We start from the raw sequence: 8,157 nt of genomic DNA, 5'->3' as shown, positions 1-8,157 counted from the left end.
ATACGACTTTTAGAAATTCAGAAAGAGAAGAGACACCTTTGACTTTTCCTTTAGTTATATTGCTCATTGGGAGAGAAGTCTTTAAAACTTTGTTTTCCAGAATCTTTGAGTTAGTGAATGGTACACTTGGCTTTGTGAAGACCATCTTCAAATACATGAAATTACATGACAGTTTTTGGGCCCCCAAGTAGGTTTGTCCTGTTTCCTTCCTTCACTGAAGCTCAAGGTATCAACAGACTAAGCCAATGAATAAAGTTCTCTGGAGTGTAGTTTATCTGATGTCATTTTGGACCCAGTGGTCTCAATATTTCTTTTCAACTCATTCTCAGAGGCAACTGTGGTACTAAGGCTAGGGGTTAGAATATGTGGGTCCTCTATCACTGCACACTATGTCCTCAGGAAAACCCTTTAGCCTTTTGAGTAAAGATGGGTATAATGATGCATCTCTAAAACTGTTGAGCCAACCAACTGAGCTAATACACGTGAAGCTGTACCCAGATGTAAAAAATGAAAGGTATTGTGACCTTATTCTCAAGGCTGGGACATTCAGGCCAAAGATGAAGATATAACAAAATCACTTATTTTGTTTCTTTTAAGTCGTAACACATAGGATAGATTCTCTTTTGCCTACCCCTAGGATGATTTTTACCTATCAGTTGGCTTTAAAAAGTGAGTAGCATTGTCCTAACTCAGAATTCAGCAAACCTGCAGATCCCCGTGATGCTGCGAAGGAACCCGCTTCTTTTTTCCTCTCTTTGTTTTGGTATTTGTCGGTCTCTAATTTCTGTCCTTTGAGAAAAAGCTTACCTCACCATCAACTCATTAGTGCTTTAATATGGGGAAAGCTGATTATAAGCAATCTGAACACGGAATGTTCACGCAGAGCAATCAAGCTAATAATACCTTGCAAGAATATTTCCCCTGGATCTATCATTTTGGCTGTTCTTGTCAGATTTTATGTGTATGGGCATCTAAAGTGCTTCTAACCACTCTGCTTCTGGGATCCTGCATGTGCTAGAGTCTTTCCAGCCAAAAAAAAAAAAAAAAAAAAAAAAGGCTGCATGAAGTCATATGTTTAGGGGGAGCGGAAATGAAATTGTTTATACGTTACCACTTAGCTCTCAATTTGTTACTTGATCAAGATATCCCAAGATTTGGTCCAAAAGCAAATATGAGATAATGTTACCATAGGGCACAGGGATTAGGTAACCAGAGTGGAAGGAAGGAAGATTCACACTGAGTACCCAGGGAGAAATGAAGGAATTTGAAACTCATCCGAATCCTTTCCTTTTAGTCTGTCTCCAAGAGGCTAAAACATCTGGTGAATCACGTCAAAGACTCAATCAATCATCCCTGTGTTTGGTTTTTATGATGCCAGACATCTGGATTGACTGAGTTTCTCTTTTCTTTAATTAAATCAACTCGATGTTTTGACTTCCTGCAGAATCAACTTCGGTCTAAATAATAGACACCACTGTCCTGTTTGTATTCCTACTCGGTTGGGATGCTTTTCATTTTCGTGTTAATTGCTATTGATTGTATGATGGATTGAAAATGGTTTCGAATATTGTATATTTGAGCATTAACGTAAGTTTTTTTAAGCTCTATTTTTTTTTATTATATTGCAAAACTATTTCTGAGAAGATCAACATTACACTGTAACTGGCCACAACAGAACTTGGATGTCAATAAAAGTAATTATTCTTTTTTTTCTAGCTTGTTTTATTTTTTATTTTTTAAAATTTACATCCAAATTAGTTAGCATCTAGTGCAACAATGATTTCAGGAATAGATTCCTTAGTGCCCCTTCCCCATCTGGCCCATCCCCCCTCCCACAACAGAGCGTTAACGTAAGTTTTAATAAATCAGAAAAACAAAATTGACTTGATTGATTTGTTTTTTTTCTGGAAGGAACACGGGATGTTACCTACAATGAATGGTGGTTGAAAGAGTTGAGGAAATGTTAAATAATTATACAGCTAGCTGCCTGCAGAGATCAAAATATCCTCTTTGATGTAAAGACAGCCGGCTCTGCAGTCCTTTTAACTGTGTGTGACAAGGACACACAATTTATCTAATTTACGCATTCCTAGCTTTTCTGGTCTATAAGAATTTGGTCTGGTTTTGTATTATTTTCAGATATCCTCTGCTTCCTTATCTGGAGAGGCTTCTGGGCAAGTTGATACTGGGAGGACATTTAAAAAGAAGTGAAAAGAAACTCTGGACACATACTGGTTTAATGAAATATTATATTTTCCAGGAGATAAATGAAGCCTCAAAACAGACAAAACAAAGTTTATCATGCTAAATATGGGAGAGAAAGCAACTGAAGAAGTTTGAAATAACATCTCAGACCTCACTTTTTTATGGTGTTGACATGGGGCCTGACTTGCACACAAGTCAAAAACGGCTGCTTTCTCACGAAGGTGATTCTGTCCCTTGGTTTCAAAGATGTCTTGATGTGGTTGTAGTTAATCTTGAAAAGCAGGTGAATTATGAGTTTAGGATTCTTATAATCATTGAGCCAAACTGGCTATTTGATATCTGTGTTGTAAGCGTTATAGGACACATGTCTAAATACAATACCTAAAAGTTTTCACCAAAATTAGGCACAGCTCTTGTCCTGCAGAAAGTGCCCCCCAACCCCACCCCAGTGTGCCTTTAGTCAGACCAGTTGCTAAAAGTAAAAACTACTGTGAACTTTAATGTTACTCTACTAGACGTGGCTATTTCTTTATACTTTTTCTGGAGTTGAGTTTACAGACGTTTCCAGTGCATGACCTGGCTTTGACAGTAGTTTCCACTGATACTCTGTTGGTAGATAGAAAGTTCCAGGCACTCACATGCAGTTTACATATATTATTTCTTAGCTACTGCTCACAAGACTATAGAACATACCATTAGTAACAGTGGCCAATACTGAAGCTCTGGGAAGTTAAGCAACTGACTCAAAGTTAATTCAGTTTTGAATTAGCAGTATTTATTTTAAGCATATGTTTATATACATACACACCTTTTCACTACAGACATTTTGGAAAAGATAGAAAATTTATTACAAAAAAATTTTTTAATGTTTATTTTTGAGAGAGAGAGAGAGAGAGAGAGAGAGAGAGAGAGAGAATCCAAAGTAGGTTCCAGGGTCTGAGCTGTCAACACAGAGCCCGATGTGGGGTTCCAACCCACCAACCGTGAGATCATGATCTGAACCGAAGTCGGATGCTTAACCAACCGAGCCACCCAGGTGCCCCAAAGATAGAAAATTAAAAAAAAAGAAAGAAAGAAAGAAAGAAAGAAAAAATACACTCAAAATGTTATTTCCCTGAGATAATGACTATTAATTTTTTGGTGTACTGACTTACATACACATATATACATAAATCTTTAAATAAGTACATTTAAAACCATAGACTCTTAGCAAGCACATTATTTTGTAATATTCCTTTTTATAAACATAATTGACAATTTCTTCCCTATCATCGGCCATTTTCTAGGGCAGGGATCAGCGAGTGAACTTTTCCTACAAAGGGCCAGAGGGTAAATATTTTATGATTTGTGGGCAAGCCTGTCCCAACTACTTACCCCGGAGAAATCAGCGATCCAGAACGCATCAGTGAGTGTGCGCGATTGTGCTCTGATAGTATTTTCCTTACAAAACAAACAGTGGGCCAGATTTAGCCATGGGCTATAGCCTTCTGATCCTTGGTCTACAGAATCATTTTTAAAAATGACACCGATAGGAGTTTGTCACATGGCTGTATGATTATTTTCTTGTAAGCATTTATTTAGTTCATGACTGTTGAGAAACAGTAACGTGATGAAAATTCTTATAACTGAGAGTTGGTACACATGCGCTAGACTCTCCTTAAGATAATTGCCTGGAAAAAAGAATATCTGAGTCCTATGGAAAGTCTTTGGAAAGTCCTATGGAAAGTACATGATATTTATTCCCAAATTACAGTGCATAGGGTTGTAATTTCCATCCTCACCAGTGGTGTAAAGGAAGGCCTTTTTATCTATATCCTTGCTAATCATGAACACTGGGAGGTTTCTTCTTTTCTTTTTTTTTTTTTTTTTGCCAATTTGTTAGACGAAAACAACAGCCACTTGTTTGAATTTGCATGTTTTGATTTTTCCTGCCTCTGATAGTATTTTCTGCTTTTCACGTGCTTAATATTTAACCATAAGTCAGCTATTTCCTTCAGATCAACCTAATTTTATAAATGATGGAAACATGCAAATTTAGTTTAGCATATTAAATAACTTATATCCCTAGTTAGATTAACACATAAAGTGTTAGATTAGCATATAGGTGCTGCTAAAGCAGTCCCTGCTAGTCCCTCTTTGTTTACGAAACTATTTCTTTTCTTTTCTTTTCTTTTCTTTTCTTTTCTTTTCTTTTCTATGTCTATTTATTTACTTTTGAGAGAGAGAGAGGGCAGAGAGAGAGGGAGAGAGAGAATCCCAAGCAGACTCTGCACTGCCAGTGAAGAGCCCGACAGGAGACTTGGATTTATGAACTGTGAGATCATGACCTGAGCCAAAATTAAGAGTCGGATGCTTAGCCCACAGAGACACCCAGGTGCCCCAAACTGTATTTCTTTTCTAATCTCACTTCCTTTGACTCTTGTCCATAAAATAAGAAAGTGTCTTTTTTGAAAGCTTTTGCTCTTCATTTGGCCCTCACTGGACCCTCCCCATGGAAAACACACTTTCTCTGACTTATTGGAAGGCAAAATTTTGAGATTCCTTTATCCAGACTTCTCCATGAGGTGGAATAAATGTGCTGTAGCTTATGGGCATTGTTACTGGTTGAAATATATCTTCCAAAAAATAAAGTCCAAATCCCCCAGTACCTGTGAGTATCACCTTATTTGGAAATATGGTCTGTGAAGACGTAATCGAGTTAAGATGAGGTTGTTAGTGTGGGCCCTAATCCAATACGACTGCCAGCCTTATAAGTGAATGACACAGAGAGACAGGGAAAATGTGAAGGTGAAGGGGGAGGCAGAGTTTGTAGTTATGCTGCTATAAACCAAGGAACAGCTGGGCTGCCCGCATGTGGAAGAGAGAAGGAACGGTCCCCCTTAAGAGGCTTAGGAGGGAGCATGGCCCTGCCCACACCTCGATTTCAGACTTCTAGCCTCCAGAATTGTGAGAGAATGTTTTAAGCCACCCAAATGGTAGTACTTTGTTATTGCAACCCCAGGACCCTTGCACAGGTATGGATGTCTGTCAGCTACTTTAGAACTACACAGTCCAGAAATTCTCCCCGCTCTTTTCTCCTTCAAGTGGGGCTCTTGTCAGAGCAAAGCTCTTGTTCCTGATGGCTGATTTGCCTGTGGCCAATGGGTTATTTATTACAAGAAGTAAGGAGGAGGAAGTTGGTTAGGCTCTGAGCCAGATCGCTGTCTTATCCATAGCTGAGCTACCATTAAAGATGGTATTGTAGGGGGCGCCTGGGTGGCTCAGTTGGTTAAGCATCCAACTTTGGCTCGGGTCATGATCTCACACTCCGTGAGTTCAAGCCCCACATCAGGCTCTGCGCTGACAACTCAGAGCCTGGAGACTGCTTCAGATTCTGTGTCTTCCTCTGTCTCTGCCCCTCCCCTGCTCATGCTCTGTCTCTCTCTGTCTCAAAAATAAGTTAAAAAATTAAAAATAAAAAGATGATATTGTAGGAGCCCCTGGGTAAGCATCTGATTTCAGTTCAGATCATGATCTCGTGGTTTATGAGTTGGAGCCCCGCCTAGGGTTCTGTGCTGATGGCTCGGAGCCTGGAGCCTGCTTTGGATTCTGTGTCTCCCTTTCTCTCTGCCCCTCCCCTGTTCATTCTCTCTCTCTCTCTCTCTCTCTCTCTCTCTCTCTCATTCTCTCAAAAATAAATGAAAACATTAAAAAAAAACCCAAGATGATATTTTGATCTCCTACCTCATTTCCTCCAAAATCTCCACAGGAAGATGGACCTGGAAGTCTCAAAAATAACACAGGACACTGGCATTTTGGTGACCAAAATACCACCTAGAGAGGCCTGGCTCCTTGCTTTGAGTGTGGTGGCTGGTATCTGAGTGGAGATGTGGATGATTTATCTTAGATTTACAGTGAGTATGGCTTCAGGGCCCTTGTGTCTGATATTCATTCAAGAAGGCATGTTGTGGTCACATCTGGTATCATAGATCTTTGATTATTAGAAAGGGAGATTTTATTTTTTTAAAGCTTATTTATTTTGAGAGACGGAGTGGGGGAGGGACAGAGAGCAGAGAAAGAGAGAGAATCCCAAACAGGCTCTGCATTGCTAGCACAGAGCCTGACACTGGGTTCAGTCTCACAAACTCTGAGATCATGACCTGACCTGAAACTAAGAGTCAGATGCTTAACTGACTGAGCCACCCAGGCGCACCCCCCCCCCTTTTAAAGCTTATTTATTATTTTGAGAGAGAGAGGGAGGTTTTAAATTCCCGTTAGTTTCTACCTTAAAATGGAGAATACATCATACAGATTTTTTTTCTGCACTGGTGGAAGAAATGCTTTGTTTCCCTTTATCTGTATATATTTTTTCAGCCAACACTTTGAACTGCAAAGGCGGGTAACGTTTCCACTGGGCCTCACGACACTTGTGTATGAGTATTTTATTTAGTATGATCATGAGTAGGCAGCACGAGGTGCACTGCCCTACATCTATGCCTTCTCATCTTATTTTGAAGTACTTTGAAGGATGAAGAAGGAGCCGTACAAGGGTTAATCTCGTGAATTCATGAAAGCATCAAGAAGAGTGGAAGTCCTTATCACACACCAGATAACTAATCTTGGGTCGAAAAAAATACCCTGCGATTATTATTAGACACTCAAAGGTTAGAATGGAATTTAACAAGCTTGTTCCTGGAGCACTGATGTTAGAACAGCTTACCCAGAAAAGCTGGGAGGAATGCAGCTGGTGGATGTAACATGTTTTCATCTTTATGTCAAAACATGAACTGTAGGACGGAGAAAGTAACACAAGTCATGCTGACTTCAGTGGGGCAGGCGAAGGATCTTCTTATTTAGAAACACGAAAACCTTGGTTGATCGATAAAAAGGCGGTTGGTCCAGACCCGTTTATAAAGGTGGGACTGGGCGGCTCTCTGTGATGAGACTGAAGGGTCAAGGCTGGCAGAAGACATAGAGAATTACAGAAGTGTTGGCATGACTGATGGGGTGGTGAAGTCCAATTAGCCAGAGTTCATGACTGAGCTATGATGGACCTGGAGGGATCAGACTCTGAGTGCTCCCATCACAGGTTCTCATGACAGACAGGTGCCCAAGGGTGAGGCCGGTTCAGAGAAGCAGGTGTTGGGTGGGGGCCGCTGGGACCAGTCATTCAGCTACAAGGTCCAGGGGACACCAGGGTACCATGTGGATTTAAGGACTCCATCTGATGGCCATGCCTCGACTTCATGAAGCCAGAAGCCAACTTAGAGAAGAGGACCCAGAAAACTGAGCATTGAACTCAAGAGACTATTTATTTATTTATTTATTTTTATTAAAAAAATTTTTTTTAGAATTTATTTATTTTTGAGAGACAGAGACAGAGTGTGAACGGGGAGGGGCAGAGAGAGAGATATATATAGAATCCTAAACAGGCTCCAGGCTCTGAGCCATCAACACAGAGCCCCATGCAGGGCTCCAAGCCATGAACCGGGGAGATGATGATCTGAGCTGAAGTTGGATGCTTAACTGGCTGAGAGCCACCCAGGTGTCCCTCAAGGAGCTGTTTAAACTATTGTTTCAAACTAAGTGAATCTTCGGAAGTGAAGTATAGTTTCCTCCCTTACTACCCGGCAGATAGGGTGCCATGAATGATGGGATGATAGGTCACATGATATTTCTCAGTTTTAGGGAAATTAAGTACCATGTCTTTTTGTTGCACATTTGACTACAGTGTAAGTTAAGTCCAGTCCTCTAGCATAAAGGGGTTCTTTTATGTGAAAACAGGCTCATGCACGTATGCTATTTCTAGTGGGCTCCCAGAAGAGATGGCCCTTCTCCCTACCTGCTGGCCCCTAGACTGTACCCTAATACCACAACCTCTACATGCCCACACTTCATGCCTGGACTCTGCGAGAATGTGCTATGCTTTATTGGTTTACTCCAGAAACAGGTGTGGAGGAGGAGAAACCAATT

This window comes from Prionailurus bengalensis, chromosome C1, assembly GCF_016509475.1.
Source record: "Prionailurus bengalensis isolate Pbe53 chromosome C1, Fcat_Pben_1.1_paternal_pri, whole genome shotgun sequence".
NCBI lineage: Eukaryota > Metazoa > Chordata > Mammalia > Carnivora > Felidae > Prionailurus > Prionailurus bengalensis.
This window is presented reverse-complemented; position numbering follows the sequence as displayed.